This window comes from Notechis scutatus, chromosome 4 (genome assembly GCF_049901735.1).
Source record: "Notechis scutatus isolate UNSWTSFEM ecotype Mainland chromosome 4, rNotScu1.2, whole genome shotgun sequence".
In the NCBI taxonomy this organism is placed as follows: Eukaryota; Metazoa; Chordata; class Lepidosauria; order Squamata; family Elapidae; genus Notechis; species Notechis scutatus.
In genome coordinates, this window is record NC_142012.1 from 84185010 (window position 1) to 84209553 (window position 24544).

Consider the following 24544-nt stretch of genomic DNA (forward strand, 5'->3'; position numbering starts at 1 on the left):
TTCTTTGTGGCAATCCCTGAAATACTGGAATATTGCTATCATGTCAACCGTAGTCCATTTTTTTCCTACACTGGCCATATCCAATTTCTGCAACTGTTCTTCATATGTTTTTTGTCTCCAGGCCTTTAATCATTTTAGTTGCTCTTCTCTGCACTTTTTTCAAAGTCTCAACATCTTTTTTGTAATGTGATGACCAAAACTGGATGCAGTATTCCAGGTGTGGTCTTACTAAAGATTTATACAGCAGTATTAATACTTCACATGATTTCATTTCTGTGCTTCTGTTTATACAACCATCTGCAAATTTAATGAGTTCCCCTTCTATTATGTCATCTATTCCTTCATTTATGAAGATATTGAAGAGTACTGGATGGAACATTGTGATACCCCACTGCTCACTTCCCTTCATGTGGATGTAGTACCATTAAGGACTACTCACTGAGTATAATTGGTTAGCCAATTACAAATCCATCTGGTGGTGATGTTGTCTGTCTCACATTTTTCTAATTTAGATTGTAGTCTACTTTGTAGATAGAAGTAGGTTGTGATCTACTTCGTTGAATGCCTTGCTGAAGTCTAACTATACTGGGTGTCGGAAACCCACGGCTCCAGAGCTGCATGCGGCTCTTTGGGCTTTCTGCTGCAGCTCCCTGTCCCATCACTGGCTGGCTCCACCACTCGCCTGTCCCTCCCTTGTCTGGCCTGAGAAGGTAAAGGCAATGGCGGGGGATGGAGAAGTAGCCGAGGCTGATTCTCATGCCTCAATCTTGCTGGAGCTTCTTCTGGCCCTTGTTGGCACTGGGTGTGCCTCGGTCGCTTGGGGAGACATGCAACCTGCTCTCCACCCCAAGACACTGGCCTGACCCAGCCACAAGCAACACTGGCCTCACTAACATGAGAGCTGGCAGGGTAGAAATTGGATCTGGGTGGAGGGGACTAGGGAAAGGGGGATGGGCCCACAGCACCCAGCTACAGCTTTAAGAAGCTCATGGCAGTGTGAAAAGGGGGCTGGCCCCGCCAAACCTAACATGGTCACCCCAGGGGTTAGGCTCAGAGAAAGCCAGAGCACCCTTGCAAAAGACACTTGCCTGTCAGCCAATCTCCCCCTCCCTTTCTCTCTGTGTCTATGTCTGTGTGTGTCTCTCTCTATCTCTCTGTGTATCTCTCTCTGTGTATCTCTCTCTGTGTCTCTTTTCTCTCCCTCCCTCCCTCCCTCCCCCCTCTTTGAAAGCCAAGGCTGGGCCAAGCCGGAGAGCTCTCCTTGGGGCTCTTGGCACATTTTCTTTTTTCCTTTTGGAAACCTGGGCTGGCTGAGGAGTGAGCGTGAGCCACAGTGGAGGCTTGCCTCCTCCTCCCCCCTCCTCCTCCCCTCGCAACCCCCTGGCCCCCTGCGCATGAGTGTGGAGACTCTCCTCGAGTGGTCACCTGCCCTGTGCGTGCCTTTGCCGTGGTTTGGCCGAACCCAACCCTTTGCTTGAGGAGGGTCTCCACGCTCATGCACACCCTCGTGGCCCTGCCACAACTGGCCAGGGGGTCACAAGATGAGGAGGAGGAGGAGGGGGGGGGAGGAGGAGGAGGAGGAGGAGGAGGAGGGGAAGCCTCCACCACAGCTCACGTTCATTCCTCAGGCAATCCTGATTTTCAAAAAGAAGAAAGAAAAGGAGTAGCCAAGAGCCCCAAGGAGAGCTCTCTGGCTTGGCCCAGCCTTGGCTTTCAGAGGGCGGGGCGGGGGAGAGAGAGAGAGAGAAGACACACACACACACACAGACATACACACACACATCCAGATATACAGAGATACACATACAGACACACACACACACACACACACACACACACACACACACACACAGAGACGGAGATAGAGAGGGAGAGGGGGGAGAGAGATACAGAGAGAAGGAGGAGAGAGAGAGGGAGTGGGGGAGAGATACACAGAGAGAGAGAGAAATAAAGAGGAGGGGAAGGGAGGGAGATAGGGAGAGGGGGAGAGACATAGAGAGATACAGAGAGAGGGGAAAGATAGAGAGGGAGAGGGGGGGAGAGAGATACAAAGAGAGAGGGAGAAAGATAGAGAGATACAGAGAGGGGGCAGAGAAAAGGGTTTTGTGGTTCCCAGTGTTTTTTAACAACTGATTCTACTGGCTGGGTACGCATGGCTAGGGGATCATGTGACTGGGTGGAAGTGACATCGAGTTGGCCACGCCCACCAGGTTTTGTGGCTCCCAGTGTTTTTTTTTTCTTGTGGGAAACTGGTCCAAAAGTCTCTGAGTGTTTAAGATTGCCGACCACTGAACTATACTATGTCCACTGCATTTTGCTGGTCTATTTAGTCGCTTTGTCAAAGAATGAAATAAGCTTGGTTTGGCATGATCTGGCTACTAGTTATATCGTCATTTATTTCTAGATGTACACAGATATGAGAGGTCCTTGGTGTTCTTTGAGCTTGCTTGTTTTCTTTCAGACATTACCCAAACTAGTAACATCATCAGTGCTAGTAAGGAGTGCTGTTTGCTGTCAGCTTACATTCAAATAATTTAACAACTGGTTCTCTGCCCTAATGACCGGCTGGGTAGGCATGTGACTGGGTGGGTGTGGCCAACTCGACGTCACTCACATTGAGGGGCGCCTCACCTGGCCTCTTCCTCACCAAAGGTGGTAATCAGCTGATTCTGACCAGTTCTGGTGGACCAGTCGCAGAAATTTTGACTGGTTCAGAGAACTGGCAAATACCACCTCTGGGACCTCGGAGGTCATCTAGTCCAACCCCCTGGTCATCTTGGTTATTTTGGTATCTCTAACAAGAGGAGAAATTCCCAGAAAACCCCAGTATTGCCAACCTCTTCCCCCTAGTAAAAAAAACCCTAGAGCAAAAACTTCATGCAGTATTAAAAAGAGGAATAGAAAAGGATGCTGCTGTGTATTGTTTAATGATCTGCTAAATTGGCAAAATGGACAGCTAAATTGGCCATGCCCACCCAGTCACATGACAACCTGACCATGCCCACCCAGTCACATGACCACATAGCCATGCCCACCAAGCCACACCTACCAAGCCGTGCCCACAGAACTATTGTAAAAAACTTTGAATCCCACCATTGCTCCTCACTACGCCTGGTCATTGCTCGCCATGCTCAGCCCCACCTTGCCTCTCCCCTCCCAGCCATTTCTTGTCACAACCAGCCACTCACCTCGCCGGAGTGAGTAGTTTTCAAATAAAGGAATGCTCGCCTTGTGCAAATAAATAACAAATATTTTGACTTCAGGTTTGATGCATCTTGTAAAGTATTACTGTTCATTTCAGTCTCCTTTCCTACTAACAGGTTCGTTTCAGATTGTAATTTGCTACAACCTCTCTTGTTTTTGCATTGTTCTATGGGAGATTATTCTGAAATGTTATCTGTGATGTTTTCAGCTTTACAAGTTAGTTTCCTCCAACCCTGTTTTTGCACACAATTCTTACAAGTTATTTTGACATTCCTTCCTCCTTTTTAAACAAAATAGTGGTTAAGGTGCTGGCCTAGAAACCAAGAGACTAAAATGGAGTTTGTCCCATTTTAGGCTTGAAAAAATGGCTGAGTGACCAGTCACTCTCTCCCAGCCCAAACCACTTCTTAGATTGTGATTTTGGGGAAACTAAGAGAAGGAAGGAATATTAGATAACTTCTTGATTTCCTTACAAAGTAATAAAGATGGTAAACATCTAACAAAATAAATAAATCATTTGTGAGAATGATATCCTAAAGGAGAAGGGGTGCTGAATGCCTTGTCACATGCTTTACACTACTGCATTCATTTCATTTTCATCCACTTTATTTTTCTCTACTTTTTGATTTATTCTTCAATGATGGCATAATCTGTGAAATTCTTACCTGTGTCACATGCCATGGTTATGTGGGAAAACATCAGGTAAACACATCCATGTGACTGACAGGCAAAGGCAGCAGAAATCACTAAGCAGCTACATTAAGACAGAAAGGTGCAAAAAGCAGCGGATCTCAGAGAGAAGAATGCTGAGACATCCACCTTTCATCAAACTGGCACAACCTAGTCAAGGTAGGAAAGTCATCCACGCCTTGTGTTCCTGCGCAACCTGGATTAATTGCTTTGGGGGGACATTTCTCTGCAGCCCATCAAAATTTTCTCATGGACCACCAGTGGGCCGCGGCCCACCGGTTGGAAACCACTGTGCTAAACCACAGACAGTTTCAGGAATTTCTATCTGAGCTAAATGTTGACTATGGAGTTATTTTGTACCACACAGAAGTCCACTGGCTGAGTCAAGGGAGAGTTTTGAAATGTTTTTATGACTTACTTCCACAGTTTTCTGCTTTCAAAAAACAAAAAAGTACTAGAACTCAAAGGTGAAGAATGGAAATGGCACCTTGCCTTTCTGATAGATGTAACAGAGCTACTCAACAGTTTGAATGTGCAACTTCAAGGAAAGGGGAAGCTCATTTGTGATATGCTTTCACACTTGAAGGCAATTGGACCTCCTCATTAAGCAAGTGAAGGAGGAAAACTTCTGCCATCTCCCTACTACTCAAAAGCTGTTGGCTGAAAAACCAACAGTTGCATTCCCAAACAAAAAAGTGTGTGGAATCATTGGAAATGTTGCAAAGGGAGTTTCAAATTAGATTTAAAGAGCTTCATGCACATGAACAGGATATACAACTTTTCCGGAACCCATTTTCTGTTGACATTGAAATTATCCACCCAATGTACCAAATGGAACTGGTTGAACTACAGAATTGTGACTCTCTGAAAGACACATTCAAGTCAAGCAGCCTTACTAATTTCTATGCATCTCTCCCCTCTGAGACATATCTTAATCTCAGGAATCATGCACTCAAAATGGTAACCATCTTTGGCAGCACTTATGTCTGTGAACAGACTGTTTCCAAAATGAAACACCTGAAATCTCCAATCAGATCCAGATTAACTGATGAACACTTGCATCACTTGCTATGACTGGCAGTGACAAATATGGAACCGGACATTGACTTTCTCATCAGCCAAAAGCAGGCCAATACTTCCCATTGAATTAGTAGTAGATTTATGTTAGTTAAAATTGTTCTTCATTTTAAAATTTAAATATTCATTTTTTTTGCACTACAAATAAAGATATGTGCAATGTTCATAGGAATTTGTTCATGTTTTTTTCAAACTATAGTCCAGCCCCAAACAGTCTGAGGGACCGTTATCCCTCCTTAATGCACCATTGGAGGCTGTGGGGGCGGATTGTGTTGATGCTTGCCTTCGTCTGCCTGCTTCTTCCAATGCCTCTCAATGCCCATCTTGGGGGTTTTAGTTACAGTCTTAATTGGTGCAGTTCTCAGTCTGGTTTATTGTGCGGTCATCTGAAACATATGATCAGGAGCAGGGATAGGATTCTACCAGTTCACACCTATTCGCTAGAACCGGTTGTTAACATTCCAAGCAGTTTGGAGAACTGGTTGTTAGAATAAATTACTGGCCTAATCCTGTACGGAAGGCAGGAAGGAAACATTCTGGTGTTGCTTACAGAAACTGCCTCTCTGTTAACCCTTATTACATTCGTGGCAGAACTAGACTTCCTGTCTCGGGAACTTCTTTGGAGTTTCCCCCCCTCCTTTGCTGGTACTTTGCTTGTGTGGAGTGACCATTCAAAGTTACAATGGCACTGAAAAAAGTGACTTATGACAATTTTTCACACTTACGACTGTTGCAGCATCCCCAGAGTCATGAGAAGCCAGGCGAGGAGACGTGTGCCTCGATGTGAGTGATATTGAGTTGGCCATACCCGGCCAATAACATGACCACCAAGCCATGTCCACCCAGTCACATGACCACCAAGCCACGCCCACCACCTAAGCCATGCCCACAGAACTGGTTGCTAAAAAATTTGAATCCCACCCCTGATCAGGATTTTTTTTTGAAGGAAATCTTTGTTTTAATCTTTTTTTTTAATGGCCTATTTTAAGGAGATTGAAACTACTGCTGTAATGAAGTTAGGCAAGTGGCAAGAAAGTTTGCACTCTTTTTCCCTTGGTGGGGGGGGGGGTATTAAGTAAATAGAATCCTTGGGTTGAGGAAGTACAGCTTAGGAAGGACAAAGGCCCTATAAAGGGAATTTGTATGTTTTACAGGTGGCATCTACCCCCAACAAGGATTGCCAAGACCTTTCCCCCCTCTTTAAATTTTCTTTAATCTCATTCCCTCCGTCAGTTCCCTAAGAATACAGACTGGCTAGGCCAGTGATCCCCAACCTTTTTGACGCCCGCGACCCGGTACCGGCATCAGCTGGGCGCCGCGGCCCAGTACCGGCATCAACTGGGCGCCGCCATCTTTTTGACGAAAAAGTGCTTCCGGTGACCTCACCGGAAGCACTTTTTCGTCAAAAGATGGCGGCGCCAGCGCTCCGGTGAGCTTTTCGGGTAGAAATGGCTTTCTACCCGGAAAAGCTCACCGAGCGCAGCGCCGCCATCTTTTGATGAAAAAGTGCTTCTGGTGAGCTTTCTACCCGGAAAAGCTCACCGGAAGCACTTTTTTACCAAAAAAAGATGGCGGCGCCCAGCAACCAGCGGCCCAGTAAGACAAGCGGTTGGGGACCCCTGGGCTAGGCAGCTTCCTCCCCCCCTTCCGCCACTGTTGTTGGAGATGGCGCTGGCGAGAGAGGCGCCAACACCGATGGGAATCATGGAAGCTATGGAGGCAGCTCCCCCGCCCAAGGAAGCAGCTGAAACACTGCCGGTGTTGAAGGAAGAATACATGCAGATCTTTCTCTCACTGCGGGGGAAGGACAAGTACACTATGCAGCGCTGCATGAGCGCCAAGATGTGCTCGAACCATTCCTCCACCTGCTGGAAGGGCCACTTCTCCACTACCTGCTATGCCGCGATGTCCAGCAGGGACTCTGGGCTCTGCATTTTGCCCAATGGCAGCACTCCGAAGACGGCATAAGCCATGGCGAGGGCAGAAGAGAAAATGATGGTGGCGGAGGAAGTGGCAGAGGCGGCCGATGAAGGTCCCACAACGCAAAGTGCCCCACTGCCACCGAGGCTGACATCCATGCCACCACCACCCACCCACTGACCTGGCCTGCAGTCAGCACCATACCTGGGTCTACAGCAAAGGTGCTTGGCGGGGTTAGGGAGCTGTCCGTGCTCCGCGATGATTGGTCATTAGGAGCAGCCTGGTGGTGAGGCGTGGCTGCCCATGGGGCATTCTAGGCGAGAGTGCACGTGGGGGGAAAATTAAGTCATCCCTGAAAAGACGGCCTAGCCATTTGGGGGGGGGGGGGCAAAAATAATAAGGCCCAGCCTTATTTTCTGAGAAACACGGTAGTAGGAATTTTACTCTTGGTTGTTGTTTTATTCTAAAAGTGACATATTTCCATTAGCCTTGCTCTTTATGTAGAGTCATTTTCTATAGAAGCTGCTTGTTCCCTATTGTGTTCAATTTGAGAACATCAGTTTTCTTTTTTATGTTCATATATGGATTCATATTTTTAGAAGATGTTTGCTCCCTATTGTGTTTGATTTTGGTGTAGTTTTCACTTTGTTAATTGAGATTCAAAGTGGCTAGAATTGCCTCTAGACCCTTTACTTCTTCCCTTAGTAATTCAAGTAGTTTACATTTGATACATATATAATATGTATGGGCATAAACTGAAACATATGACACACTTTGCAAGTCACTATAGTGTCAGTAGGGATGTGGTGGCTCAGTGGCTAAGATGCTAAGTCGATCAGAAAGGTTGGCAGTCTGGCAGTTCAAATCCCTAGCATTGCAATAACAGAGTGAGCTCCCATTACTTCTCCCAGCTTCTTCCAACCTAGCAGTTTGAAAGCATATAGAAATGCAAGTAGAAAATAGGGACCACTTTAGTGGGAAGGTAACAGTGTTCCATGTGCCTTTGATTTTTAGCCATGCCAGCCACATGACCACGGAGACGTCTTTGAACAGTGCTGGCTCTTCAGCTTTGTAAGGGATGAGCATTGCCCCCTAGAGCCAGAAATGACTAGTATGTATATGTGAGGGGAACCTATACCTTTATAGTGTCAGTCTCTGTTTCCTTGAATTACTGAGATGTTTAATACTTTGCCATGGATTTGAATTGAGATCATTCTGTCATTTTTGAGACTGTACCTCAGTATTTTTTCCACACTCTTTTATTGACTATGAGGGCTATTCCATTTCTTCTAAGAGATTCTTGCCCACAGTAGTAGATATAATGGTCATCTGAATTAAATTTGCCAATTTCCATCTCTTTACTTCATTGATTCCCAAGATATTGATGTTCAATCTTGCCATCTCATGTTTGACCACATCCAGCTAACCTTGATCCAGGTTCCTGTGCAATATTATTTTTTACAGCCTTGAACTTTTCTTTCACCACCACACATATTCACAGCTGAGGCAATATTTTTGGCTTTGACTCAGCTGCACTCTTTCTGACTACTTGTAATTGCCTCCCACTCTTCCCCAGTAGCATATTGGACACCAGAAGACCCAAGGGGCCCATCTCCTGGGATCATATTTTTTAGCCTTTTGATCAGTGGTGGGCGCGCAGCTTTCCCCACACCAGCTGAGGCCTGCAGTGCCAATCAGCTGAGAGGAGAGGAAGAAGAGAAAAGACAAAGGGGTGGGAGGGAGGGCCGATCCTTTGCTTTTCTCTTCTTTCTCCTCTCAGTTGATTGTCAGAGGCTTTTTTCCCCTCCTCTCAGCTGATCATCGGAGGCTTTTTTTACTACCGATTCAGCAGCATACCACCACTGCTTTTGATAGTACCCATTGGGAGTGGGTTGCCATTTTTTCACCAGTGGACTATGTTTTGTCAGAACTCTCCACTATGACCTGCCTGTCTTAGGTGGCTCTACACAGCTTCGCTCATAGTTTCTTTGATGTTCTGGAAAGGGAACTTCATGAGGACAGTGGTGACACCCAAGCAGGAAAAGCCCAAAGGGAACATCAGGCCAGCCATAAAACAAACTTGCATAGGAAAAGAGATTTAATAAAAGGTATTGAAAGAAGCCCCCTAGACAAAAGCCAAGTAATTAAGAAAGCTAGGGAAACAAGAAAAAGAAATCCCTTACAAACAACAGGTCATGCCAGACAAAAGACACGAAATAAATTCCATAGCAGACAGGAGATTGCCACAAAACAAATATAAGAAAACATTAGGATGAAACTGATAATCCAATCAAACCACCCCGCGGAGTTTACCCTCGGCGGAAATGAAGACAACTGACAGGATTTAAAACATTAAGAAATACAAACACAAGCACTCACACACAAAAGGAGAAAAAAGTATAAAAATCAGGGGTTTATTATACAAAGCTAGCTAGCCCCAGGAACGCAGACTTCTTGCTATCTCTTGCCTTCCTGAAAATAAAAAGAACCAGCTTCCAAGCAAGTGTCTGTATCCTTGCACCAGAGCTCTCCCAGCAGGAAAATCGAATCCTCAGAAGAAAGGCATTTTTAAAGCCTTTCAACAATGTGCACAAGCCTTTTCACCACAACAAGGCAGTGATCCATGAAAAGGTACAAATATATGGTTTAAACAAATAAAGATTAGCTAGATTGGTATTGATTTGAGTCATTTTTTCCCCAGTGGTTTGGCATTTACATTTCCTATATTAAACACAAAAAAATGTGGGGCAATTCAGTACAGTCAAAATCCATGATTCTTATTTCTGAAAGGTACTCTTAAAATGAAGAAGGATCAAGTCCACTTTATGTTTGTTCTGTGCATTTTCTCATACAAAGAGAAGAAAAGCAAAAAGATTCCAATCTCCAGGAATCTGGAAGTGGAAATCCAGGAAATATGAACTAGCAATGTACTGCAACCGCCAAAAAAGGCTAATGCAGCCCTAGGCTGCATTAACAGAGGAGTCTAATCTGTCGTGTCCGTCGCAGGAAAGAATGCTCGGAGTCAGTGACTAGTTTCAGCTCTTTATTGTGCTCCGGGTACAGCTTAAAGTTGGAGGGAAAAACTGCGCCTTTTATTCTCAAGCCACGGCGGCCGCGGCCAATGGCACCGCTTTGAATCTCCTGCGATTAGTTTCCACCAATCGCGGGGGATTCGCAGCGGGCCAATCAGTGCGGCTCGCTCGACCAATCAGGTCGCTGTGCGCTTTAGCCAATCGCAACGCTGGGTTTGCGAGTATGTAAATGACTGTACAGAACACCCCTCCCCTCTTGGTTTGGTCCTACGTAACGTAGTCCCGTAGGTAGGCGGGGCTTCGTACTTGCCTACTTGACTTGCGCAGGTTAGTTGTTGTTTGGCTCTCGGCCGGTTCGGTCGGGTCCTCTGTTTCTCTTGGTCTCGTCGATGGAACTGCCTGGAAGGTGTCGCCGGGCCTCTTGTTGCAGCTCCTCCCGGTCTACTCCGGGTTGGTCGAGCCGCGACTCGCTGCTCCCACCTGGTCTTTCTGGGCTGGTTGAGCTGGCCTGGCTGTTTCTTCCTGGTGAGGCTTCGAGCTGGCTGTTTACCGGTGAGTATGGCTGGTTATTTTCTATTTCTTCTTGATCCCCTGTATATTCCCTCCCCTCTTGGTTTGTGTTAATGGGGTCGTCTGTGTTTGCCAGTGTGTCGGTTGTGTTTTTTGTTCTTGATCTTAATTGATCGATGTGGCGTTTCCATGTTTGTCCGTCGGTTGTCTGTAGCCGGTAGGAGTGTGGTCCTGTCAGTTGGGTTATAGTCGCGGTACCCATAGTGGGTCTCCCGGTAAGGTTCTTTGCATAGACTGCGCGCCTGGTGCAAAGACCCGTGCTTGCTTGATGAGTCTGGGGTTTTTCTCCGGTTGTATGTGGGTGTAGTCTGTCGAGTGGGGACCTTAGTTTTGTCCCCATCAGTAGCTCTGCCGGGCTTTTGTTTGTCGTTGTGTTTGGGGTTATATGTTGTATTAGGAGCATTTTATTTATTTATTCTTGTATATCCCGTGTTCGATTTTTTGGAGGGTTTTCTTTGTAAATTGAACCATCCGTTCCGCCCCTACCATTGGCCGCTGGATGTGCCGTCGCTGTCAGTGCGTGTCGTATGCCCTGCCCGCTAGGGAATTTTTCAATTCTAGCGAGGTGAACTGGGACCCGTTGTCTGACACGATGATATCCGGGAGGCCGTGGGTTGCGAAGAGCTTGTTGTGGTGGTTTTCATGTTGCTTACCTCCAGCCAATTGGAGTAAGCATCCACCGTGATGAGGAATGTGTTTCCTTTGTGGGTCCGGCAAAGTCTATATGGATTCTAGACCACGGCCCCTGGGGTTTCCCATTCTAATATTGGTGCAGCGGGAGGATTTGGTCTGGTTTCTTGGCGTGAGCACTTGGCCACCCACGCCGATCTCTTTGTCCATGCCTGGCCACCAAGCGTAGCTTCTGGCCAAGGCTTTCATCCTCCCGATGCCGGGTGCCCTTCGTGCAACAATTTTAATACTTTCCTTGCAATTTTTCCGGTATAACCACCCTGTCCCCCCATAGCAAACAACCCTTCTGTAATGACAGTTCTGTTTGCCGGTTTCGGGAATGTCCTGAATGCTTCCTCGTTGTCTTTTTCCGGCCACCCTTTTCTACCCAATGTAATACCCGCGCCAGACGCTTGTCTTTATTAGTCTCGGCAATGTCTGACGCGGTTATGGGTAGGTCGGGCAATGCCTCTATGCTGAGGGCGGTCGCCGTGGGAGCTGGGTCGGCGCTTCAGGTCAGGAAGCGGTGAGCGGATCAGCGCGTCTGCATGGGTGATCATCTTACCGGTCTGTGTGTGAACCAGTAGTCGTAGGCGGCGAGGAACTCGACCACCTTGTCATCCTGGGGGATAGGATGTTCGGGTGGCCTTGTTCCCAGCCAGGATGCCCAGCAGCGGCTTGTGGTCTGTGATAATGGTGAATCGGGCGGCCGTAGAGGTACTCGTGGAACTTCTTGACTGCTGCGACGATGGCCAGGGCCTCCTTGTCTAACTGGCTGTAGTTCCTTTCTGGTTTGCTGAGTGTTCTCGAAAAGAAAGCGATGGGTGCTTCTTTTCCGTCCGGAAGTGTATGGCTGAGGACGGCGCCGACGCCAAAGGGTGAGGCGTTGCATGTGACGGCGAGGGTAGGGTCTCATTATATTGTATGAGGACGGCATACGAGGTGAGCAGGTCTTTGGTGTTCTTGAATGCGGTGTCCTCACGTTTCCCCCAGGTCCATTTGGCCGTCTTATCCAGGAGCCTATGCAATGGCTCCGCCGCTGGTCGCTTTTGGGGCAAGAACACATTGTAAAAATTGAGCAGTCCCAGAAATGCCTGCAGCTCTGTTTTGTTCTTGGGTGTGGGGCTTCCTTGATGGCTTTGATTTTGTCTCCGGTTGGGTGGATGCCAGGTCGGTCTAGGAGGTACCCTAGGAACTCGACTTGCTCTGTACATAGCTGGCATTTCTCTCTCTTCACTTTTAGCCCGGCCCCTTGAATTTCTCTAGTACCTCCTTTAGGCAATCCTCTAGTTCTTCCCGGTTGGCTGCCGACACTAGTACGTCGTCAAAATAGGGGACCACCCCTTTTATTCCTCGCAGCAGTCTCTCCATGAGGCTCTGGAAAATTCCTGGCCACGCTGACTCCAAACTGGAGTCGGTTATAACGAAATGCTTCCCGGTGGGTGACTATTGTTTGCGCTTCCGCAGTTTCTTCATCGACCGCAGCTGCTGATAGGCTTGTGCCAGGTCGAGCTTCGAAAGACCTGCCCCCCCCAGCGAGTGTAGTAGGTGTTGCACTACTGGGACGGGTAGGCGCTTGTTGCAGGGCGCAATTGAGGGTGGCCTTATAGTCCCCGCAGATCCTTACTGACCCATCTGGCTTGACCGGGTGACTATTGGGGTCTCCCATCGAGCGTGGTCGATTGGTTGCAAGACCCCTGTTTGATGAGCTTGTCAATCTGCTCGTCGATTTTTTTTCGAGTGCAAAAGGCACCCGCCTCGGTTTTAGGCGATGGGGCGATGTTGGGGTCTAGACTGAAGGAGATAGGGGCCCTTGGTACTTGCCTAGGGTGCCGTCCGAACACTTCCTGGAATTCCTTTGCCAGTTGCTGTTCCCAGTCGGCTTCCGCGATGTGGTTTATTCCCGTGACCTCGATGCCGAGTGGCGCGAACCATTGGAGTCCTAAGAGGCTGGGTCGGTTTCGTCCACGATCGTCAAGGGAAGCTTCGCTGTTCGCCCTTGAAGGTCACTTCAAACTGGCCAGTCCCAATGACGGGGATGCGGTTCCCCTGGTAGTCCTGATCACCAACTTCTGGTTCTCCAGTCCTTCTTTTTTGGATGGTTGGCACCAGCCGCTTGATTTCTTTCCAGGTGACCATAGAGAGGTAGGACCGGAGTCCACCTCCATCCGGCATGGCTCGCCCTCGATGTCCACCTTTACATAGACTTTTCGGGCGCCGGTGGTTTCGGCGTGGCCGGTGACCGTCTGGTGGGTTTCCTCCCTCTGGCGGCCTTCCTGCCCGGGCGGCTCCGGTGTCTCTGTTCCAGCGATTTTGGCTTGGCGGTCTCGGTTTCTGGGGGTGAGTCATCTCGCCCGGTTGCTCGGGTCTCGGCGGCGGGGGCTGTATGTTTTCCTGAGGCGGCAGACTCGGGCGATGTGTCCTCTTGTTGTAATGCCGGCAGGTCGCATCAAGAAACGGCATTCTGATCGAGGGTGGCTGCCCCCGCACCCGGCGCACTGGGGTCCCGACTTACGACCTCGTTGATCTCGCCGGTCCCGTCCTGCCTGGAGCCGATGGACGCTTCCTCTTCTTCCGTGGTGTCTGAGGCAGAGTCCAGGTCCCCATGGTGTGTGGTGGTCTCTCATTGGCTTGCCTCGGGTTTTCGTGCGGTCCCAGCTTTCTGCTTTCCGCAGCCGGGCCACTGACTTTCGGGTGGCTTTGGCGCGGAGGCTTCTGCCAGGGCGCCTGCGAGGTCGATGTCGCCCTTCGCCATCAGGTCGGCTCTTCAGCGCCTGGTCCCGGGAGGCCAGGACCACGCGGTCTCGTAGGGGCATCGTCCAAATCCCGAATGCACATGCCCCCCTAGGTCCCGCAGGTCGGCTATGAAATCGCTGACGCCTCATCCTGCTGCTGGTTCTGCCGGTAGAACTCGTCCCGCCGGATGAGGATGGGCACGGCGGGGGCGTAGTGGTGGTTTTGGTAATGGCTCGAGGTCGCCCCAGTCCACCGCCTTCACATCCGCGGGTTTTGTGAGGCCTTGGCCATCTTGAACACTGCGGCCCGCAAAGTGCGTCAGGAAGACGGCTCTTTTCTTCTGTCCGTCGCATCCTTCAAGTTGCTACTCTCGAGGAACATTAGGAATCGGTCCGTGTACGATTCCCAGTCCTCAGTAGCCAGGTTGAACGGCGCGGGCGGGTGATGCTGGCCATCTAGTCGGTCTTTGTCTTCCTCAGGACACGTGTTCGTGGTTATCTCCTGGATCCCATCCTCGCCGCCAGCATCGTGTCCGCCGCAGGAAAGAATGCTCGGAGTCAGTGACTAGTTTCAGCTTTATTGTGCTCCGGTACAGCTTAAAGTTGAGGGAAAACTGCACCTTTATTCTCAAGTCGCGGCGTGTCGCGTTAATGGCACCATCTGAATATCCCGCGATTAGTTTCCACCAATCGTGGGGGATTCGCAGCGGCCAATCAGTGCAGCTCGCTCGACCAATCAGGTTGCTGTGCGCTTTAGCCAATCGCAACGCTGGGTTTGCGAGTATGTAAATGACTGTACAGAACATAATCAAAATCACATGACATGTTAATACTAATTTATAATGCCTAGTAAGACCACCCTTGGAATATTGTATCCAATTTTAGTTGCCACAATATAAAAAAGATGTTGAGACTTCAGAAAGAGTTCAGAGAAGAGCAAAGATGGTTAGGGGATTGGAGGCTAAAACATATAAAGAATGGTTGCAAGAATTGGGTATATGTAGTTTAATGAAAAGAAGGGCTAGGAGTGACATGACAGCAGTGCTCCAATATCTAAGGAGCTGCTACAAAGGCCAACCTATTCTCCAAAGCGCCAGGAGGCAGAACAAGAAGCAATGCATGGAAACTAATCAAGGAGAGAACTAACTTAGAAATAAGGAGAAATTTCTTAATAGAACAATTAATGTCTTACCTTCAAATGGTGGGTGCTCCAACATTGGAAGTTTTAAAGAAGAGATTGGACAGCCATTGGTTGTGAAATGGTTATAGGGTCTCCTGCTTGAACAGGAAGTTGGACTAGAACAGTGGTTGCCCACTGGTGGTCCGCAAGAAAATTTTGGTGATCCGCAGAGAAATGTCACCCCCAGAGCACCCCCCAAAGCAATTAATCCAGGCTGCCCAGGAAGACAAGGCTGAGCCACCCACATGGTTGGCAGAAACCCTCCCCACCCACTCACTCCTTACCTGGCAAACTTGCCTGCTAAGTTGCTATTTTTCCTTTTTCGACCATCAGCTGTTCTGCTGTGCCGGGAGATTTAGATTAGCTAGAAAGCAGGAAATCATTGGATTTCCTGTTTGGCTCTGCTACCTTCCTTAGGACTAAAGCAGTGCAGACTCAGCTAGCCGATGGCAGAAACACAGATTTCTAAGTGAATCTGTGATTCTGTGAGCAACTCAATCTGCCTGCCTGTTTGCCTGATTTTGGGTAAAAGTTGCTCTTTTTAAATAAAAATTCAATATTTACCTACATGGTGTGTTGTGAGTTAATTTTATGAGTTTGTTTGTGTTAGGAATAATATAGGTTACCTAACGTAGTTTGGGTAAAATAATATATATAAACTATGATAGTGAGTTTAAGTGTGTGTCACTTTAACTGCAAAGCATGTAATTTTGGGTGCTGCTGTAAATCGCCATAAGAGGGAGCAAGAGAACTTGATTGATTGCTGGCTTACTGATTTGCTTGCTGACGATGATGGATTGTTAACTGCGTGTTCTCTGCTGTTGCTGAAGGAAGAAGAGAGGTTTGACTTCTTCATATCTTTAACTGCGAAGAGATATATTACAGGACTGATATTTTGTAAGTTTACTGACCTCTTTTTCGACACTGGACTTTGCAACTGATTAATCCCCGGACGGACTGATCTAGTGTATGATATATGGACTGTTTGACTATGCTATAAATCTTACTGGAATAAACTATTTAACTAGCACATTGTATCTGTTTTACTGAGTGTAAACTACAACAACGTTTGTCTCACATATCTGCCTGACTGCCTGACTGCCGTGCAGGTTCTGCTAGGGTGTATATCCCTAACACTTTGCAAGCAAAATTTTATGAATTTGCTTGTAAGCAAATTTTATGTGACAGGCTCAGGTAGCCGATCTCACAGATCTCTGAATGAATCTGTGATTCTTTGAGTAACTCAATTTGCCTACCTGCTTTGCCTGATTTTGGGTAAAAGTTGCTCTTTTTTATAAAAAAAAAATCAATATTTATATAAATATTTGTAATATTTACATACAAGCCATGCCCAACCAGTCACATGATCACCAAGCCACACCCACAAATTAGGCCACGCCCACAGAAATGGTTGTTAAGAAATTTGAATCCCACCCCTGCCTCTGTGTTTGTGTGTGTGTGTGTGTGTGTGAGAGAGAGAGAGGTGGCGGGAGGGGGAGAGGGAGGGAGGGGGAGAGAGAGGTTAGATCAGATATATATATAATCTCCCACCAACGTCAGCAAGCCATTGTCAGTCAAAATTTCATATTAGTTGTCCCCGGGATTTAAAATTATGAGTTTGGTGGTTCCTGAGGTCCAAAAGGTTGGTGACCCCTGGACTAGAAAACCTCTAATGTCCCTTCCAACTGTTATTCTGTTATATGCATGACCATAAATGCTCTTGGTTAAGCTACAAAAAAGGAAGAAAAGCAGGGAGGAGGTTGCCACCTACCTGAGGAATTCACTTGAGTTACCAGAGATGGTTTCTTTGGGGAAAAGTAGAGGGCCTCTACTTTGGGGTGAAGGCTCAGGAATCCAAAGAATGCAACCCACCATATTCCCGAGATGTCTGCACATCTTATGGAGTACTTTGTCAAATGCTTTTACTGAAGTCAATATTCAGACAATATTCACAGCATTTCCATAATCTGTAAAGAGAGACAACTTGATAAAAAATGAAATAAGTTTTTTTTTTTGTAAAATTTGTTCTTGACAAATCCATGCTCATGGTATTGCATGTTTTCAAGGTTCTTACAAAACAATTTATTATTATGTTCTAGACACTTCCACATAGATAGATTGGTCTGCAGTTTCCTGGAAATCACATTCTCCTTTTTAGAAATAGAGATGCTTGTTCTCCCCTAGTCATCAGGTGCTTCATCAGTGATAAAACCTAAGAACTTGGTCAGACAGCTAATTTTCTAGTATTCTAGGTTAATTGAATGGCAAAGGTTTCTCTCAAACTCAATATTAGAACACATTTATGTTGTTAGAAAATGAATCTAAATAGAACATGACTTTTCTGTTACTTCTTACTATTTTGCCATCTTCACTAAGTATGTTGTATTGTGATTGTTTTCCTTTTACTATGAATACAATTATGAAAGAAACTGTTCTTAGTCTTTCATTTGAGTTTCAATTTCCTGACATGAACTTTGTTTCAAATTATATATTTGTACTCTACTTTTATGATCTTTCTGCCCCTTCCATTTCTCAGGGTTTTTTTTGTTTTCAATTCTTAAATTAGCTTTCAGTATAGCCTCCTTCTATGATCCTGCATTTTTTTCTCATTAGAATTGTTTGCAAATAAGCTTTTCTTATCTCCTTGTTTAGATATTTCAATTTAGCCTCTGAACTTTAGCTTATTCTCCCTTCATAATTTTCTGCCATGGGATCTTATTTGCTCTGAGTCTATTAAAAATCCAAAATATATATTATGCTCAGCTTTAGTTTTCCTTAAAAACAAAAGGATTACATGGTCACTTTCTCCCACTGCTCCTGTTTCTTTTATTTTCTCAGTTAAATCTTCCTCACTGATACTAGTAACAAGTCAAGGTTAGCTGAACCTTATAAGCTTCTACTATCATTTGAGAAAAAAATGTTATAAGCAAGGCAAGTCACAAACTTCCTGAAGGGAGGATACTTTGCACAGTCTTTCTCACAATAGATAATCAGATTAATTAAAATCAGCTACCACTATACGTTCATGATTACTAAAAAGAATCTGCAATTTGCTTTTGGAATATATTGCCTGAAAGTATTTAGAATGAGCTCCTTGGAAGCCATTGGCTTGAAATAGTCTAGGGTCTCCTGCTTGAGAATAGGGTTGGACTAGAAGACCTCCAAGATCCCATTCTGTTATTCTATTACTGTCTATATTTTTGCCTTGGTTGGGTAAGTGAGAATAGACACCAACAATATATTTTGTTTGTTTGTTCTTTCCTTATTTTCATCAAATTTTCTCTGTACCATTGCCAACTTTTTCGCTTTCTGATCAGGAAGGCTTACTTTTTAATATAGCCCTTCTGTTCTCCCTTCTCTTTCCTTTGAACAAATAGTATCCTTCAGTTGTAAATCACCAGAAATGCTGAGACTTTTAAAGAAGTCCCAGAAGAAGTTAATGGCTAACCATTCATTCTAAAGGAGTTTTTAAAAAACATATGCATCAACAGTGAGAATTTTGGATGGAGTGACACTATCTTGCTACATACAATATTGTAAATAAACAGAAAACAATGCTGATCAAGAATATGCCTTCTCAGGATAGTGATAAAATCAACAAGTCAGATTTTAGGGTTGAGAAAAAGGTGAAATACTTACAGTTACATCAACAAATACAAATATTAAAATGTTTCAAAACAACTATGTCCCTTTGGAGGGATATTAAACAGGATTTACAAAGATGGGATAAATTGTATTTATCACTATTGGGTAGAATCTCTGTAATCAAAATGAATATTTTTACCAAATATGCTTTTTTATTTCAGACATTAGCAATACTTACAACTGATAATCCATTTAACTATGGCAGAAGGATATTTCTAAGTTCATATGGCAAGGGTTACACCAAGAATTAGACTGCAAGATGTTAAGGGATGTTAAGGAAAGAGAGGGTTTGGGTCTACCAAATATGAAATTGTATTTTGATGCATGCTGCTTGACCTGCACAAAAGAATGGGTGAGTCTCCAGAATAAGAGGCAATGAATTAAGGCTTGGATGGCACAACTACTTATGGTATGATAAAAGTAAAATTAATGTTGATTTTAATAATCATTCTGTTAGATATGCCATACTAAGTGTTTGGAATAAATATAAAACAAGGCTCTCTACAAATCTGCCCCTTTGGGTGTCACCATAGGAAGCTCTTTTTAGAAAAGAAATGGTGGCAAAGCCAGACTATGGTAAATTTTACCATATGGTTGACATATGGTAAAATTTTATCTCTCAACTCAGGTGACTCAATATTAAAGCCAAGGGAAGAACTTGAATCAGATGATTATATTTGCCATTGGTTTACTTATCAACGACTGAAAGAAAGATTTAAACTGGATAAAAAGTATTATGGATTTGACTTTGTTAAAAATTGGGAATTTCATTATGTGGCAACGATGAACATACTATTGCTAAGATCTATAAAATGTTATTGAAACTGAATTTGGAAAATTCAAGGAATTTTGGATATAATGTGGTGCTTGAACAATGGGAAAATGTGTGGAAGAAGGGTTTAAAATTTACATTAAATTATAATCTATAACATAATTTCTATAAATTGGTGTATCATTGGTATTTAACACCAGATAAGTTATCTAAGCTGTATAAAGGTGTGTCAAATGAATGTTGGAAGTGTAAAAATAAAGAAGGGACTTTTTATCATCCATGATGGACATGTGATAAAGCAAAAACATTTTGCAGAATGATTCATATTTTAATACAGAAAATTTTGGAAATGGAGATAAAAATGAAACCAGAAAGTTTCCTTTTGGGCCTAATGGAAAAAGAACTGGAGAAAAAATTTGGAACTGTTATTATCTATATTGACAGTAGCAAGACTATTGTATGCACAAAAATGGAAGGACACTTTGATTCCTACTATGGATGAATGGTTGCAGAAGTTGATGGCGTTGGCTGAAATGGCAAAATTGACTACTTACAGCACTGAGCTGAGCTAGATAGCTTAATGTTGGAACTGAAGCAGGGGTGGGATTCAAAAATTTTAACAACCGGTTCTGTGGGCGTGGCTTAGTTGGTGGGCGTGTCTTGGTGGACATGTGACTGGGTGGACATGTTATTGGCTGGGTGTGGCCAACTCAGTATCACTCACATCGAGCCACGCATCTCCTCGCCTGGCCTTTCAAGACTGTGGGGATGCTACAACAGTTGTAAGTGTGAAAAATGGTCATAAGTCACTTTTTTCAGTGCCATTGTAACTTTGAATGGACACTCCACACAAGCAAAGTACCAACAAAGGAGGGGGAAAAAACTCCAGAGACATTCCTGAGACAGGAAGTCTCGTCCTGCCAAGAATACATCATTACAATAAGGGTTAATGGAGAGGCAGCTTCTGTAAGCAACACCAGAATGTTTCCTTCCTGCCTTCCTTACAGGATTAGGCCAGTAATTTCTTCTAGCAACCAGTTCTGCGAACTGCTTAGAATGTTAACAACCGGTTCTAGCAAATAGGTGCAAACTGGTAGAATCCCACCCCTGAACTGAAGGAATGGGACACTTCAGAATTCTATGAAATATGGAAAAATTTTATAATTGGAGGGATATGAAAGGAAGTCAAAAAAATACAAAATAGAAATTAAAGAAAGTTTATGTTGCAATAAAATTTCTAAGATAGAAATGAATATAAAGATTTACAAAGTATAAATGTATATAGATATGTGTGTGTGTGTGTGTGCGCGCGTGCATATATATATGTGTGCATATATATATATGTGTGTGTGTGTGTGTGCGTATATATATATGTTATTCAGCTTTGTTCGAGTATTTTTCCACGTCATTGTAGTTGTGCTTTTAAAGTTGTAGCAACATTTCAGCAGAATCTCATCTGCCATCATCAGGCTTCTGTATTGTGTTCGTCTGTGAGTCAGACTTTTACAGTGGTTTCAGTTTTAAATTTGGGGCTAGCCTACTGCTGTGCCAGAATGGTTTTTTCTTCATCCTGATTGGTTGGGAGTCTTGGTCTGTGTTTATTGGTCTTGGAGTTTGCTGCGTTCTGCTTGATTGGTGTTTCTAATATCTTCTGTCTGTTTTGTGGCTTTTTTTGTGTCTTGATTGGCTGGCAACATTGTGTTCCTGTATTGGAGGCTTTTAGTGCAGCTTGGCTCCAAGTAAATGGATGGCTATCATTTGTTAGGAAGCTAGGTTTCATCTGTGTGCCTGGTTGGGGTGTGTTTGAGCTGGAGGTATCAGGGGATCTGTTTGTGCCCAGGTGTTTGCCTGGCTAGTGGTGTGGAGATTTTTTTGTTTGTGAGTGCAGGCTTCCAAACAAAAAAATCTCCACACCACTAGCCAGGCAAACACCTGGGCACAAACAGATCCCCCCTGATACCTCCAGCTCAAACACACCCCAATCAGGCACCCAGATAAAACCTAGCTTCCTAACAAATGATAGCCGTCCATTTACTTGGAGCCAAGCTGCACTAAAAGCCTCCAAGGCCTTTAGAACTTCTTCACTACTGGACGCTATCTTATGTAGCTTGAGGTTGGCTGTCCCTAGCACTTGCTGTGTACTCTTCAAGAGGTCTATGGCCTCCGCTGGGGTGGCTACGGATTTCAAGCCTTCGTCTACGTAGAAATCGTGTTCTACAAAGTGTTGAGCTTCTGCTCCATATTTGTCTCCTCCCTCATGAGCAGTATTTCCTTTATCTATGACTGTATGCCTGGGGGTATCTTAGATTCTGCTTTGCCTAGTGTTGAGATAAAACCCCTTTCAATAAAGGATTTCTTTTGAAACACCTAGTTTTCAGAAGTTTGTTCTTTTCGGTTGAAGGGAAAAAGTCCAGTGCTCACAGTATATCTGACATAAATACAATTGAGTGAGTCCAGAAGTATTTTACCAGAAGAGTACTACATTCCTCTGTTCACAACAGAATACCACACAGCACCAGACTTGAGATTCTTGGGTTAGACAACCTTGAACTACACCGACTAAGATTAGACTAAAGCATAATACATAAAATCATGTTACAACAACTTGCCAGTTAATGAATATTTCAGCTTTAACAACAACACTAGAGCGCACAACAGATATAAACTAAATGTAAACCACTCCAAACTTGATTGCAGGAAGTATGATTTCAGCAACAGAGTGGTCAATGTCCGGAATTCACTACCTTATTCTGTTGTCACCTGCTCAAACCCCCACTCCTTTACCCTCAAACTAACCTCTGTTGACCTCACCCCATTCCTAAGAGGTCTGTAAGGGCCGTGCATAAGCGCACAATCGAAAATAAATTATATTTTCTATTAGTATACATACTACTATTTTCCCTTGTATATATGTTCCCATTTTATTGAAATATTTTCTCATTATTCATCATCTCTTGATCTTTTTGAAATTCCATCGTTTATTGATTTTTTAAATTAACCTTTTATCTCTCTCTCTCTCTTGGAATCTTATATTTCTTTTGTGTGTGTTTTTTTGTACCTAACAATCTTCCCCTTCTGAGTACCTTTTATCTCTTTCTTCTGTTGTATTTGAATTCCCATGAACACAACTTCTTTTTGATTTTTCTTAAAGAGATTTTTCCTTTTCCCTCTATTCCGTTATAAACTTTTATGGAGTTATATCTTCTACTTATTAATCCTTTCTCCTCTTTATTTTTAACTTTTTGTGTCTCTTTTTGCTTTTCCCCTTTCACTGCCTTTTCTAACTTTTCACCTATTTCTTGAGTCTTTTTCTTTGTTCTTCTTTCCCCCCCCCCCAATTGTTGGGTGGCTTCTACATTCATTTCTATATCTTTAAATGATCCCCTTGTCTCCTTATTGCCTTTCCAAAATTCACGCATATCTTTTAACATAATCAATATTTCTCCATATAGCTCTGTTGTCTCTTGGAAGTCCATTTTGTAAAACCCCTTATTTTACAATTTACAATTTATATTTCCCAATTTTATATCTCCCAATTGTCCAAATTTTAAAGTCTTATTTAATCTGTTTGCATATATGGTAAAGCAATTGCACTGCCATTCCATAAGCAATTATAATATTTATTTTTAAAAGTCTCTATTTACCTGCAGTTTTCTTGTTTTTTTTTAACATTCTTGAAGTGTATGGTTTACATTTTATTAGTCTTAAAAACTGGCATTTATACCATCAATTTCAATTCTGTTTGAGATATTATTATTCACATTCAAATCCCTGAAATTCCTCCTCCAAAATTCCCTATTTTAGTTTCATTCCTATATTCACTCTCATTCTACTCATCCTGCTTAGAGGCTCTTTGGTTAGCATAAGTTATTGATTTCCAAAACAGCTGTCTATTCAATCAAAACCAGTCTGTCAATCATGGTATTGTCAAATGAGGCTTTCATGTAATGCTTTTTAGTAAGTTAGAGTACAAAAGGTGACCATCTTCAGTTGTGCCCATGCAACATGCTGCGTTCCTTGCTAATGTTAAGGACATAGTACCAGGCAGTGTGCCACAAGTGCAACCAATAACCAGGCATGCTCCCATTATGTGCAAGCTAACTTGTCTAACCTAGAGATTACCTTGCAAACCTACATACCATATCTCACCAATTGGCTGGTATGTACTGATACTGTCATGATAACATATAATTTCATTAATTCATTGACTAGTGGAAACCAAGAAAAAGACAGAATATACTATAGTTCCCTAGGCTTTCTGTAAACATAGCCTTTTTTCTGCCTTGTTGCCTGGTTTTCTAGTTTCACTTAGTACAATAATAACTATATTTTAGTTCTTACCCTCCCCCACTTGCCTATTAGAGTAGAATCAGATAATCCTCACTATGGATCAGCTTTTAATAGATATGACATCCATCTGGATCAGTAAGGAACAGTTTCCTGGAAGATCAAAAACAGTAAACAAGTTCGAGTAAAAGCAGGAAAGGAAACTTATGCTGCTTCTATCAACTGATTGTCAATTTTGGGTTGGGAAAGAATGATGTCATTCATTATTGTAGATAATATCTGAGTTTATTAGGAGCTTGCTTAGCAATTAAATAGTCAGCAAGACTGGTCTTAACAACTGTCTTTTCAATTCTTCCTTCAGCATTTCTAAACATGGAAATTCATGATAGCTACATAGTCCAATCCACTACACAAGAGTAAAGGGTGAACAGTGGAAATGCCTATCTTTCCTCTGGACTCACCATGAAGGTGCACCAGCACTTCATGTTATAAGGGGGAATCAGCAACTATGTTTCTTTGTGTTCTTATATTCCAATTTAGAGGGCTTATCTCTCTCCTCTCCTCAGAATACATACTAATCTTTACTGATCCGCAAATTAGATGTTAATTATGCTGTTTGTCTTGTCCTGTGCTACGTTTGTCCAATAGGCTACCTTGATTTTTAAAGCACTGCATGAGAGTTCATTGAATTCAATGTATTTTCATTCCTTATTGTAAAAGCATGTTTTTTTCATGTTTTTCGGCACATTCTAACAAAGGAAAG

General features: G+C 44.0%; 1 protein-coding gene across 2 annotated transcripts in view; it reads right to left on the bottom strand.

Moving 5' to 3' along the window:
• The window catches only part of LOC113415361 (PH and SEC7 domain-containing protein 1), a 120738-nt gene that overhangs the window by 95872 nt on the left and 322 nt on the right, over positions 1-24544 (bottom strand). For both annotated transcript variants that reach the window (XM_087963981.1, XM_026672719.2), the window contains exon 2: positions 16849-17044. The gene's annotated coding sequence lies outside the window, so the exon portion shown is untranslated. The remainder of the gene's footprint in view (positions 1-16848; positions 17045-24544) is intronic.